The sequence below is a fragment of the Ambystoma mexicanum genome, chromosome 3p, assembly GCF_040938575.1.
Source record: "Ambystoma mexicanum isolate Mex_15411 chromosome 3p, UKY_AmexF1_1, whole genome shotgun sequence".
NCBI classification, from domain to species: domain Eukaryota; kingdom Metazoa; phylum Chordata; class Amphibia; order Caudata; family Ambystomatidae; genus Ambystoma; species Ambystoma mexicanum.
The window spans coordinates 852,827,022-852,840,956 of NC_090925.1; the positions used below are offsets into that span (position 1 = coordinate 852,827,022).

Below are 13,935 nucleotides of genomic sequence, written 5' to 3' on the forward strand. Positions count from 1 at the left end.
GTGTGGCAATGTTATGCTTGTCTGGGTATGGAGAGCAGGATACCGTAAACTGTTATTGCAGAAATTATTTTTTGGGATATCTCTATCTGTCTTGGGCAATGCATTTGTCTTGACTACTGGAGTATAGCACTTGCCACTAACATAGGTACTTAAGTTTGTAATGCCTCTGTGACTGGGTTGGGGACTATATGGAAATGATGTAACGTCCCCAAGAGGGGTGATCGATATTGGGGTAGTGCAGATCGGTGTTTGCTTATCTGTTGGGGCAGGTAGGTTTGGGTGGAATTGGCATCTGTGGGGTTGAGTTGTCATTGTGATTTGTGGGGTTTTCTGGTGGGTTTGTGTTTCTGGTTTACATGTCTGGGGGTAGGGCATATCTGTGTTGTGCGTGGAGTTTTAGTGGTGGGTTGGAGTGGTTGGCATTATCATTATTGGCGGAAAAGTTTTGTCATGTTATGTGTGATTCTTTGAGATCTGCCTGCTATTTGATCTGCGGTAACTGTTGAAGCCTAGTGAGTATGGAGGTGGAGTCATAATAGTGGCTTTATAGTCTGTAACCCATCTGCAGAGTATTGGATCAGCTTCTGCCCAGGAGTGTTAAATAACCATGTTTTTAGCCATTTCCGAAAATTCTGATGCTACACAGTCGTCCTGATTTTTTAGGGAATTGGGTTCCACAGTTTGGCTATTAGAATCGAGAAAGCAGTTCCTCCAAATTCTATTTTTCTCATAGTGCCTTGTTTCTTTGAGCAAGTCAGTGCTTATAACCCAGAGTTCTTCTTGGCTGGTATTGCGTGATGTGTGTTGGAGGATTTCTGCTCTCTGTCCATGAGCCATTTTGAGAGCTTTGAAATTGATTATTTTTTTAACCGGTAACCAGTGTAGACTTCTCAGGGCTGTGATGATGTGTTCTTTCCTGTTTAACCTGAGGAGACTTATCGCCGTGGTTTGAATGCGTGGTCATTTCCTGGTGAAGTAGTCGGGCATTCCTAAGTATAGGCTACTTGCGTAGTCTTTTCTCAATAATACGAGGGAGCTAATAATGAGGGTTTGATGTGGGAAGCTTAGGTATGGGAGGATGATTCTTATTAAGCCTCGAGGCTAGATGCATTTTCTTACTGTTGCATTAAACTTTGATTCTAGGGTGAGTCCTCTGTCCATGAGAATTCCCAGGTTATTTATTACAGTTGAGGTTTCCAGTTGTGTTCCCGTTCCTTGGGGCCAGGCAAGCATGGTCTGTGTTTGGTTGCTGTTTCATGTGGTTATCATTAGTTCTGTTTTGGTTGGGTTTAGTTTTTTGTTTGTTATCAGTCCTCCAAACGTTTAGCTTGTTGTAGTATTTATTTAGGGAGTCGTCGGGGTCATGTTGGTTGTCATCCTAATGATCAGCTGGTGTTGTCTGCTTAGCTGCAGCTTGTGAGTCCATGTTTTAGATGTGTTTCGGGATTGGAGCCATGTAAATCCGAAGAGAAGTGTTGAGAGACTTCATCCGTGTGGTACGCCGCAGTTGGTGCTTCTTGATTTTGAGGTGAAAGGGTGTAGGTAGGTTCTTTCAGTTATGTCATTGAGGAATGATTTTAGCCATTTTAGTGTGGAATTACGAATGCCGGATTCTTCCAGTCTTTTGAACAATGTTGTGTGTCTGATCGTGTCAGAAGCTGCTCATATGTTCAATAGTACAAGAGCCGACTGGGTGTTGTTATCCGCATTCATCTTTAAGTCAACCCATATGGAAAGGAGTGCAGATTCAGTTCCTCTCAAAGGTCTAAAGCCTACCTTGGATGGATCCGGCAGTCCATTGGATTCAACAGGGTTGACGATTTCTTTGTACGTCTGGCTCTACAAGATTCTCGCAGGATAGGGTACGTTCGATATCGGCCTGTAGTTGGTAGGGTCATCAGATTTTCCTCCCTCATTTTTAAAGGTGGTTTAATCTAGGCAGAGTCATATATTTCTGTCACAATACCAGTCTTAAGTGATAGATTCATTCATTTTTGGAAAGAGAGGGTGGTGTATTATTGGCAAGTTGCTGTAGACATCTGTTGGGCAAGGATAGCTGGGAAATCCAGACTTCTTGTTGGTTTCCATTAGTAATTTGTTGAAGTTTTCTTCGGAGATTGGTTTGCAATGGTTGAGTGTTGGGCTAATCATTGTGGCTCTTGCTTCTAGTATAATATTCTTTATGCTCAAGGTGGGTGCGCCAATGGCCTGTTGGACTGTGCGTCCTTTTGTTCGGAGATGATCTGCGATGCAATGTTGTCACCTAACTTTTGTGAGGGTGTGGGAATATTGCTGCAGAGGATAGGGTGTTTTTTTCCTTGATGATTTTGTACATTTCGTTTTGTGGGTTTGTTGCTGATTGAATTCTTTCGGTGTGGCGCGCTTTCATGGCTTTTAAAACAGCTTTTATAGCTGAATTTGCAGCTAGTATTACATTTTGTCTGGTTGGTTGTTAATGGAGGTGGAGGATTCGTGTTTGTGTGGGGGAGGGGGTGTGCGGAGCAGGCCGTGGCTGATGGACCTGGACCAGAAACTGACAATAAAACGAGAACGGCTCTTTGGTTTTCATGCGTTCCAACCATTGAACCAACCAACCTTCCTTCCTTCCTTCCTTCCTTCCTTCCTTCCTTCCTTCCTTCCTTCCTTCCTTCCTTCCTTCCTTCCTTCCTTCCTTCCTTCCTTCCTTCCTTCCTTCCTTCCTTCCTTCCTTCCTTCCTTCCTTCCTTCCTTCCTTCCTTCCTTCCTTCCTTCCTTCCTTCCTTCCTTCCTTCCTTCCTTCCTTCCTTCCTTCCTTCCTTCCTTCCTTCCTTCCTTCCTTCCTTCCTTCCTTCCTTCCTTCCTTCCTTCCTTCCTTCCTTCCCTCCTTCCCTCCTTCCCTCCTTCCCTCCCTTCATCCCAAGATTCATTCCCGGGCTCCCACAATCCTTCCTCTTAGGAATTAATGTGTCCATCCTGTCGTCCTCTCTTCCTTGTTACCCTTTCTATTGTTCTTTCTTCACTTCCTATTTCCGTCCCTTCTCTGTCTGCACACTTGATATTTCCTCTTTCCCCCCTTGAGGCCCAATCTATACAATTGACTTTTTTGTTCGCCCCTCTTTTCCCACCCGACACCATCGCTTTCATTTATTTGCTCGCCACCTCCCTTCCCATGCCCGACCCCCATCCCCTTCCCGCGCCCACCTCTTTCTCTCTACTATATCACTTCCTGCTCTGCCACTTGATTCCGCCCCACCCCTCCCCCATCACCAGAGGGATCCCGGCTCGGTGTGAATGAGTGAACAGACAAATCAAGTTAAGATGCAGCTAATGGAATATTACAGTCACGCAGGCCCTGCACACAGAGAGGCGCGCTTGGCATGACCGAGGCAAGGGCCTGCAGGACTCTCTCTCCCAAGGAGAGCCCCGGTCTAGACACAGAGAGACACCCGCTACAGACACTGATGGAGAACCCTGCTGCAGACTCCTAAAGAAAGCCCTGCTAAAGGCCCCAAAGAGAGGCACCGACAGAGAGCCTTTGCACCCTACACAAATACATACTTGCCAACCCTACAGATTTAGGCAGTAGGCGACTGCTTTTTAACTGGTATACCATGAAGTATAGTGAGCGGGGCGATGCAGAGGGCACCCCCGCAGCCCCTGTTTTTTTTATTTTTACAATGCTACCACCAAAGGTTCGAACTTTTGGTGTTCGAACCTTTGGTGGTAGCATTTTTAGAACAAATGGTCATTGCGACCATTTGTTTTTGGGAAAATCGTCCTAAACCGGCAAAAGCGAGTGAGTGGAGAGGTATGCTGTCCTGTACTGTTGCCGGTACAACCGTTAGGTGAACCACCAGTGAAGGCAAGTGGCAGAGCATAACACCATCACACAGCATCTGCCTAACAGACTGAGGGGGGTATCAGTCTCCATGTCGTTCAGTGTTAAACTTGCAATGCAGGAATACATATGCATTGCCCACGCTGCTGCTGCAAACACTGCCTACCAGCTCTGTGTGATTAGCTTCTGTGTAATTGGATTTAGTGTTAAGTTACCATTCAGAATTATACATTTTTAACATTTGAATATCTTTCCATGTTGTGCTGTTTGATGGGTAGTGTATTTTAGAATGCTTTAATTGTGCCAAACATGTATGTTTTGTATTTTCCTGTGATGTCAATGTTATGCAAATTATTATTTTTGAAACTTGGAAAAATCCTACTTCTTTTTGGTCACAGAATGTTGGCAAGCATGCAAATAGAGAACGCTACTGTAGCCAGTCACTGAGACGAGAGTTCTGTCACAGCACAGGTAGGGCCGTGCGATAAACACTGACCGAGAAACTACCCCCTGTCCCCTAATGCAGACACTGGAGGAGGCTGCTGCCCCAGACCACAGTGAGAACCCTGCCGCTGTCACTGAAAGTGCAAGAGAACCCTGCTAGTGGCTCTAACAGAGAGCAGTGCTAGCTACTAATAACTAACCCTGCTGCCGACACTCATAGAGAGCACTGCTAACTACCAATCACTAACCCTGCTGCTGTCACTCATAGAGAGCACTGCCAACTACTAATAACTAACCCTGCAGCCGTCACTCATAGAGAGCACTGCTAACTACTAATAACTAACCCTGCTGCTGTCACTCATAGAGAGCACTGCTAACTACTAATAACTAACCCTGCTGCTGTCACTCATAGAGAGCACTGCTAACTACTAATAACTAACCCTGCTGCCGTCACTCATAGAGAGCACTATTCGCTACTAATAACTAATCCTGCCGCCATCACTCATAGCGAGCACTGCTCAATACTAAAAACTAACCCTGCTGCCGTCACTCATAGAGAGCACTACCAACTACTAACAACTAACCCTGCAGCCGTCACTCATAGAGAGAACTGCTCGCTACTAACAACTAACCCTTCTGCCGTCACTCATAGAGAGCACTACTAACTACTAACAACTAACCCTGCAGCCATCACTCATAGAGAGAACTGCTCGCTACTAACAACTAACCCTTCTGCCGTCACTGATAGAGAGCACTACTAACTACTAATAACTAACCAGGTTGCCGTCACTCATAGAGAGCACTACTAACTAATAATAACTAACCCTGCTGCCGTCACTCATGGAGAGCACTGCTAGCTACTAAAGACTAACCCTGCTGCCATCACTCATAGAGAGCACTACTAACGAATAACCCTGCAGCCGTCACTCATAGAGAAAACTGCTCGCTACTAACAACTAACCCTTCTGCCGTCACTCATAGAGAGCACTACTAACTACTAATAACTAACCATGTTGCCATCACTCATAGAGAGCACTACTAACTAATAATAACTAACCCTGCTGCCGTCACTCATGGAGAGCACTGCTAGCTATTAAAAACTAACCCTGCTGCCATCACTCATAGACAGCACTACTAACAAGTAACCCTGCAGCGGTCACTCATAGAGAGAACTGCTCGCTACTAACAACTAACCCTGCTGCCATCACTCATAGCGAGCACTGCTCGCCACTAATAACTAACCCTGTTGCCGTCACTCATACCGAGCACTGCTCGATACTAAAAACTAACCCTGCTGCCGTCACTCATAGAGAGCACTACTAATAACTAACTAACCCTGCAGCCGTCACTCATAGAGAGCACTACTCGCTATTAATAACTAACCCTGCTGCCGTCACTCATACAGAGCACTGCTAGCTCCTGATAACTAACTCTGGTGCCGTCACTCATAGAGAGCACTGCTAACTACTAATAACTAACTCTGCTACCGTCACTAATGGAGAGCAGTGCTAGCTACTAATAACTAACCATCTTGCCGTCACTCATAGAGAGCACTACTAACTAATAATAACTAACCCTGCTGCCGTCACTCATGGAGATCACTGCTAGCTATTAAAAACTAACCCTGCTGCCATCACTCATAGAGAGCACTACTAACAACTAACCCTGCAGCTGTCACTCATAAAGAGAACTGCTCGCTACTAACAACTAACCCTGCTGCCATCACTCATAGAGAGCACTGCTCGCTACTAATAACTAACCCTGTTGCCGTCACTCATAGCGAGCACTGCTCGATAATAAAAACTAATCCTGCTGCCGTCACTCATAGAGAGCACTACTAACAACTAACCCTGCTGCCGTCACTCATGGAGAGCACTGCTAGCTATTAAAAACTAACCCTGCTGCCATCACTCATAGAGAGCACTACTAACAACTAACCCTGAAGCTGTCACTCATAAAGAGGACTGCTCGCTACTAACAACTAACCCTGCTGCCATCACTCATAGAGAGCACTGCTCGCTACTAATAACTAACCCTGTTGCCGTCACTCATAGCGAGCACTGCTCGATAATAAAAACTAATCCTGCTGCCGTCACTCATAGTGAGCACTACTAACAACTAACCCTGCAGCCGTCACTCATAGAGAGAACTGTTCGCTACCAACAACTAACCCTGCTGCCGTCACTCATAGAGAGCACTACTCGCTACTAATAACTAACCCTGCTGCCCATCACTCATAGAGAGCATTGCCAACTACTAATAACTAACCCTGCAGCCATCAGTCATAGAGAGCACTGCTAACTACTAATAACTAACCCTGCAGCCGTCACTCATAGAGAGCACTGCTAACTACTAATAACTAACCCTGTTGCCGTCACTCATAGAGAGCACTGCTAACTACTAATAACTAACCCTGCTGCTGTCACTCATAGAGAGCACTGCTAACTACTAATAACTAACCCTGCTGCTGTCACTCATAGAGAGCACTGCTAACTACTAATAACTAACCCTGCTGCCGTCACTCATAGAGAGCACTATTCGCTACTAATAACTAATCCTGCCGCCATCACTCATAGCGAGCACTGCTCAATACTAAAAACTAACCCTGCTGCCGTCACTCATAGAGAGCACTGCCAACTACTAACAACTAACCCTGCAGCCGTCACTCATAGAGAGAACTGCTCGCTACTAACAACTAACCCTTCTGCCGTCACTCATAGAGAGCACTACTAACTACTAACAACTAACCCTGCAGCCGTCACTCATAGAGAGAACTGCTCGCTACTAACAACTAACCCTTCTGCCGTCACTCTTAGAGAGCACTACTAACTACTAATAACTAACCATGTTGCCATCACTCATAGAGAGCACTACTAACTAATAATAACTAACCCTGCTGCCGTCACTCATGGAGAGCACTGCTAGCTATTAAAAACTAACCCTGCTGCCATCACTCATAGACAGCACTACTAACAAGTAACCCTGCAGCGGTCACTCATAGAGAGAACTGCTCGCTACTAACAACTAACCCTGCTGTCATCACTCATAGCGAGCACTGCTCGCCACTAATAACTAACCCTGTTGCCGTCACTCATACCGAGCACTGCTCGATACTAAAAACTAACCCTGCTGCCGTCACTCATAGAGAGCACTACTAATAACTAACTAACCCTGCAGCCGTCACTCATAGAGAGCACTACTCGCTACTAATAACTAACCCTGCTGCCGTCACTCATACAGAGCACTGCTAGCTCCTGATAACTAACTCTGGTGCCGTCACTCATAGAGAGCACTGCTAACTACTAATAACTAACTCTGCTACCGTCACTAATGGAGAGCAGTGCTAGCTACTAATAACTAACCATCTTGCCGTCACTCATAGAGAGCACTACTAACTAATAATAACTAACCCTGTTGCCGTCACTCATGGAGAGCACTGCTAGCTATTAAAAACTAACCCTGCTGCCATCACTCATAGAGAGCACTACTAACAACTAACCCTGCAGCTGTCACTCATAAAGAGAACTGCTCGCTACTAACAACTAACCCTGCTGCCATCACTCATAGAGAGCACTGCTCGCTACTAATAACTAACCCTGTTGCCGTCACTCATAGCGAGCACTGCTCGATAATAAAAACTAATCCTGCTGCCGTCACTCATAGAGAGCACTACTAACAACTAACCCTGCAGCCGTCACTCATAGAGAGAACTGCTCGCTACTAACAACTAACCCTTCTGCTGTCACTCATGGAGAGCACTACTAACTACTAATAACTAACCATGTTGCCGTCACTCATAGAGAGCACTACTAACTAATAATAACTAACCCTGCTGCCGTCACTCATGGAGAGCACTGCTAGCTATTAAAAACTAACCCTGCTGCCATCACTCATAGAGAGCACTACTAACAACTAACCCTGAAGCTGTCACTCATAAAGAGAACTGCTCGCTACTAACAACTAACCCTGCTGCCATCACTCATAGAGAGCACTGCTCGCTACTAATAACTAACCCTGTTGCCGTCACTCATAGCGAGCACTGCTCGATAATAAAAACTAATCCTGCTGCCGTCACTCATAGAGAGCACTACTAACAACTAACCCTGCAGCCGTTACTCATAGAGAGAACTGTTCGCTACCAACAACTAACCCTGCTGCCGTCACTCATAGAGAGCACTACTCGCTACTAATAACTAACCCTGCTGCCCATCACTCATAGAGAGAATTGCTAACTACCAATAACTAACCCTGCTGCTGTCACTCATACAGAGAACTGCTAGCTCCTGATAACTAACTCTGCTGCCGTCACTCATAGAGAGCACTGCTAACTACTAATAACTAACCCTGCTACCGTCACTAATGGAGAGCACTGCTAGCTACTAATAACTAACTCTGCTGCCGTCACTCATAGAGAGCACTGCTCGCTACTAATAACTAACCATGCAGCCGTCACTCATAGAGAGCACTGCTAACTACTAATAATTAACCCTGCAGCCATCACTCATGGAGAGCACTGCTAGATACTAATAACTAACCCTGCTGCCATCACTCATAGAGAGCACTGCTAGCTATTAATAACTAACCATGCAGCCGTCACTCATAGAGAACACTGCTAAATAATAATAACTAACCCTGCTCCCATCACTCATGGAGAGCACTGCTAACTACTAATAACTAACCCTGCTGCCATCACTCATAGAGACCACTGCTAGCTACTAATAACTAACCCTGCTACCATCAATCATAGAGAGCACTGCTAACTAATAATAACTAACCCGGCTGCAGTCACTCATAGAGAAGACTGCTCACTACTAATAACTAACCTTGCTGCAGTCACTCATAGAGAGCACTGCTCGCTACTAACAACTAAACCTGCTGCAGTCACTCATAGAGAGCACTACTAACTACTAAAAACTAACCCTGCAGCCGTCACTCATAGCGAGCACTGCTCGATGCTAACAGCTAACATGCTGCTGTCACTCATAGAGAGCACTACTAACTACTAATAACTAATCCTGCTGCCGTCACTCATACAGAGCACTGCTAGCTACGGATAACTAACTCTGCTGCTGTCACTCATAGAGAGCACTGCTAACTATTAATAACTAACTCTGCTGCCGTCACTCATAGAGAGCACTGCTTGCTACTAATAAGTAACCCTGCAGCCGTCACTCATGGAGAACACTGCTAGATACTAATAACTAACCCTGCTGCCATCACTCATAGAGAGCACTGCTCGCTACTAATAATTAACCCTGCTGCCGTCACTCATAGAGAGCCCTGCTAGCTACTAATAACTATCCCTGTAGCCATCACTCATAGAGAGCACTGCTAACTACTAATAACTAACCCTGCTGCCGTCATTCATAGAGAGCACTGCTCACTACTAATAGAGAGCACTGCTCACTACTAATAACTAACCCTGCAGCCGTCACTCATAGACAGCACTACTAACTACTAATAACTAACCCTGCTGCCATCACTCATAGAGAGCACTGCTCACTACTAATAACTAACCCTGCTGCTGTCACTCATAGAGAGCACTGCTCACTACTAATAACTAACCCTGCTGCCGTCACTCATAGAGAGCACTGCTAGCTACTAATAACTAACCCTGCTGCCGACACTCATAGAGAGCCCTGCTAGCTACTAATAAGTAACCCTGCAGCCGTCACTCATGGAGAACACTGCTAGATACTAATAACTAACCCTGCTGCCATCACTCATAGAGAGCACTACTCGCTACTAATAACTAACCCTGCTGCTGTCACTCATAGAGAGCACTGCTAACTACTAATAACTAACCCTGCTGCCGTCACTCATAGAGAGCCCTGCTAGCTACTAATAACTATCCCTGTAGCCATCACTCATAGAGAGCACTGCTAGCTACTAATAACTAACCCTGCTGCTGTCACTCATAGAGAGCACTGCTAGCTACTAATAACTAACCCTGCAGCCGTCACTCATAGAGAGCACTACTAACTAATAATAACTAACCCTGCTGCCGTCACTCATGGAGAGCACTGCTAACTACTAATAACTAACCCTGCTGCTGTCACTCATGGAGAGCACTGCTCACTACTAATAACTAACCCTGCTGCCGACACTCATAGAGAGCACTGCTCGCTACTAATGACTAACACTGCTGCCGACACTCATAGAGCACTGCTCGCTACTAATAGCTAAACCTGCTGCCGTCACTCATAGAGAGCCCTGCTAGCTACTAATAACTATCCCTGTAGCCATCACTCATAGAGAGCACTGCTAACTACTAATAACTAACCCTGCTGCCGTCATTCATAGAGAGCACTGCTCACTACTAATAACTAACCCTGCAGCCGTCACTCATGGAGAGCACTGCTAGCTACTAATGACTAACACTGCTGCTGTCACTCATAGAGAGCACTGCTAGCTACTAATAACTAACCCTGCTGCCATCACTCATAGAGAGCACTGCTAGCTACTAATAACTAACCCTGCAGCCGTCACTCATAGACAGCTCTACTAACAAATAATAACTAACCCTGCTGCCGTCACTCATGGAGAGCACTGCTAGCTACTAATAACTAACCCTGCTGCCATCACTCATAGAGAGCACTGCTCGCTACTAATAGCTAACCCTGCAGCCGTCACTCATAGACAGCACTACTAACAAATAATAACTAACCCTGCTGCCGTCACTCATAGAGAGCACTGCTAGCTACTAATAACTAACCCTGCACGTCTGCGCTGACACCCAATGGCCCTGCAACAATGGGGGCCTCAGAGGCAGTAACTTTTGCATCACCACAGCCCACTGCCACTTAGTTTCAGATCTGCCACATGATCTGTTAGGCATGCCAATGCCAGAGGTGTGCAGTATACATTCCAGCAGCATGCCAGACTGTCTATCTTTCTGTAGGCCCCCCATCAAGGCCCCTGCCTGTCCTCACACTCCCTGTAGGGCCCTAGGAACGGCTCCTCTCTCCATACCACTGCCTTCAGCATACTCAGCCCTGGGGGTCCAAAGGGGGCCTTGCAAATACGTGCACACTGAGCACCCTCTTCGTTATCAGCAGAGCTTTCAAATGAGAAGGCCTTTGCTAATAATGGTTCCTTTGAGTGACCATTCTTTCTGACAATACTCTGATAAGGTTTAACATTTCAGTGATGTGATGAGTTCATTTTTTCTTATGACAGGCTACACACAGATTAAGTTTGCCAACCAAATCTGCCCTTTCTTTCGAGACAATTAAATCATATCACACACAAAAAATCCCTTTAATTAAGTGCCAGGCTATTATGCAACTCTGTGCAAAAAGGACGAGCACACTCGTTCTTGGCACTTAGGAGGTTAAACTGTCTGCCCTAATTTCATTTGTGCTTATCTGACTTTTTGTGTCTAATTCCACTTCACATATGCCGTATGCTTGAGTAACAGGGTGCCTCACACAGTATATCTTGCGTGTCTTTAAACGCATTTACAAAACCTAGAGGACATTTCTTTCGCATCGCGCTGCTTTGGGTGTTGGTACTTGAGCTAAAGCTGCGACCATCCTTGCACTTAACCTGTTTCCATGAGGATTTACATGGATGTCAGAGTGGTTTATTATGATTTGTGTACTGTGTGCTTTTCAAGTCATCTCTTCATAACAGAGCATTCTTGAAAGCCCAGCATATCTTTCCCCCAACTGAGGGTGGGGAGATCTATGGTCAAGTTGCAGACTGTCTTTGAATACAGGCTTTAGCACTTACATAAATAAAATGCGTGATCCTGGGCAAATACTTTGATGTCACTGTGCTTTACCTGCCATAATTTAGACTTCCTAGAAGGGAAGAGCCGTGTGCTCCCCCTAAACATGGATCCAATTGCCCTTCTAGAGGTTCAGTATCTAGGGATTCATTGGGTTTGGAGAAGATGGTACCCCTACCATTGGATAGAGACTCCCCCTGCCTCCGCCTAAATGTAGCCGAGTTGCATTAATTCAAAGACATCCAAAGCCAGTTGGCACTTGGGTTTGTGGCTCACAGGCCACCAGCATAGGCTCGGAGACAGGGAGTCGGAATATATAGTTGTGCCATCAATAGTTTGCCAGTCGCCGCAACATAACATAGGCACATCTGCGGTTGGTCCTAGTCGTATCAGCATTTTTAAAAGCGAGCTAGGGGACCCTAGTTGAAATAATGCACGTTCTGTAGGATTGAAATAGGCCTTGCTTAAGATCACACGGTTCCTGCACATGCTCTGAACAGCTGCGATTTCGTTTATTTTATTTATGGCTGAATTTGCTCGCAATTATGAAAACCTGGCTGAAGGACTCTTCCAGCATGGCCATTGCAGCCTCCCCTGCAGAGGGCTACTCTATCACCACCTGAGATATGGTAAGGGGCAAAGGAAGGGGAGGGTCTCATACCTATAGAACCCCCCGAGATGTTAGCATGTCCCCTGGCATCCCAGGGGATCTCAAAGCTGACGTATTTCAGGCAGAGTGTATATGGGACATTGCCCAGAATATCTGTACTCTTCTCGAACAGTTGTCTAGTGGATATTACGTTACTCACCCCATCCATCTGGGAGGCAATATGCAGTGGGTAGTTTGCCTCAGTCCTGACGAAGGTTGGGATGTTATGCCTCTCTTAAACCCAACCGAAACACGTGTCGACTGCTACATCTCCTGTAATAGATACAGTGGGACACGTCTGTAAATAAGAAAGGGTCCAAACGCATTATATTAATCGAATTGTATGATATGCTGATACTGTTATAGACACTGTTGTTTTGAACAAAATAGAGAGAGTGTATGTATGAATACATGAATGTGTATGAATGATGGGGGAAAAGGTTGTGAGCTTTTATATATATGGACATTGATTTTGTTATGTAATTGTATATGATGAATTAAAATCATTTAGTGTGAACTAAGTAAAAAGAACTCAGAGTACATTGTCATCTTTCACCTAGTGGTGCAGTTGTTGTTGTTATAGATACATGAGACACCCGCCTTAAAATATCTGAGGAGGGACACACGGATAGGCAGATTCCGCTCGATTTGTCTGCCGCATTTGACATACTGAATCATGACATATTGTCGAAAAGTCTGAAGGAGGCGGCTGTAGTTCCGGATAAAGCCATTTCATTGGTCACCTAGTTTCGATCTAACAGATTGATGAGTTTTCGGCAGATTCTATGATTCAAACATGTGGTCTGCATCAAGGGTCCTGTTTCTTCCTACTCCTGGTCAACATTCATATGAAGCCCATGGCAGAGCTGGGTGCCATCTTCCAGAATAACGCGGAAAACGTTCAGGTGGTTTTTCATCTAGTTGGGTTCCCTCACCCCAAGCTGGACTTAATTCAGTCTAACCTTGTGTGCAGATCGAACTGGACGTCCACTAACTGAATGGGATTAAATCAAATGAAAACCAAGCTCTTGACGATCCCGCCATCCTCTACCCATTGGAGAGAAATCGCCATCCTTGAGGAAATTATAGTGTCCCGCTGCTCTATTCAGTTGTTGGGCGAGGTAAGATCGCTGGGCATGTATTTGGACTCCTCTCTGCCCACTATGCCCAAAATGAGCAGCGTCAATAAGTGCCATCATTGACCATTCTATGGTCCTCAGGCGAATAAGAACGTTGCGGTCGGAATCGCACTGTGCCACCGTGCCACCCTGGCTAGAGCCGTAATATGCGCCA

At 45.6% G+C, this 13,935-nt stretch overlaps 1 protein-coding gene across 4 annotated transcripts in view; it reads left to right on the top strand.

The window, feature by feature from the left end:
- DOC2A (double C2 domain alpha) overlaps nt 1-13,935 on the top strand; it is an 890,443-nt gene that overhangs the window by 172,640 nt on the left and 703,868 nt on the right. The window lies entirely within an intron of this gene.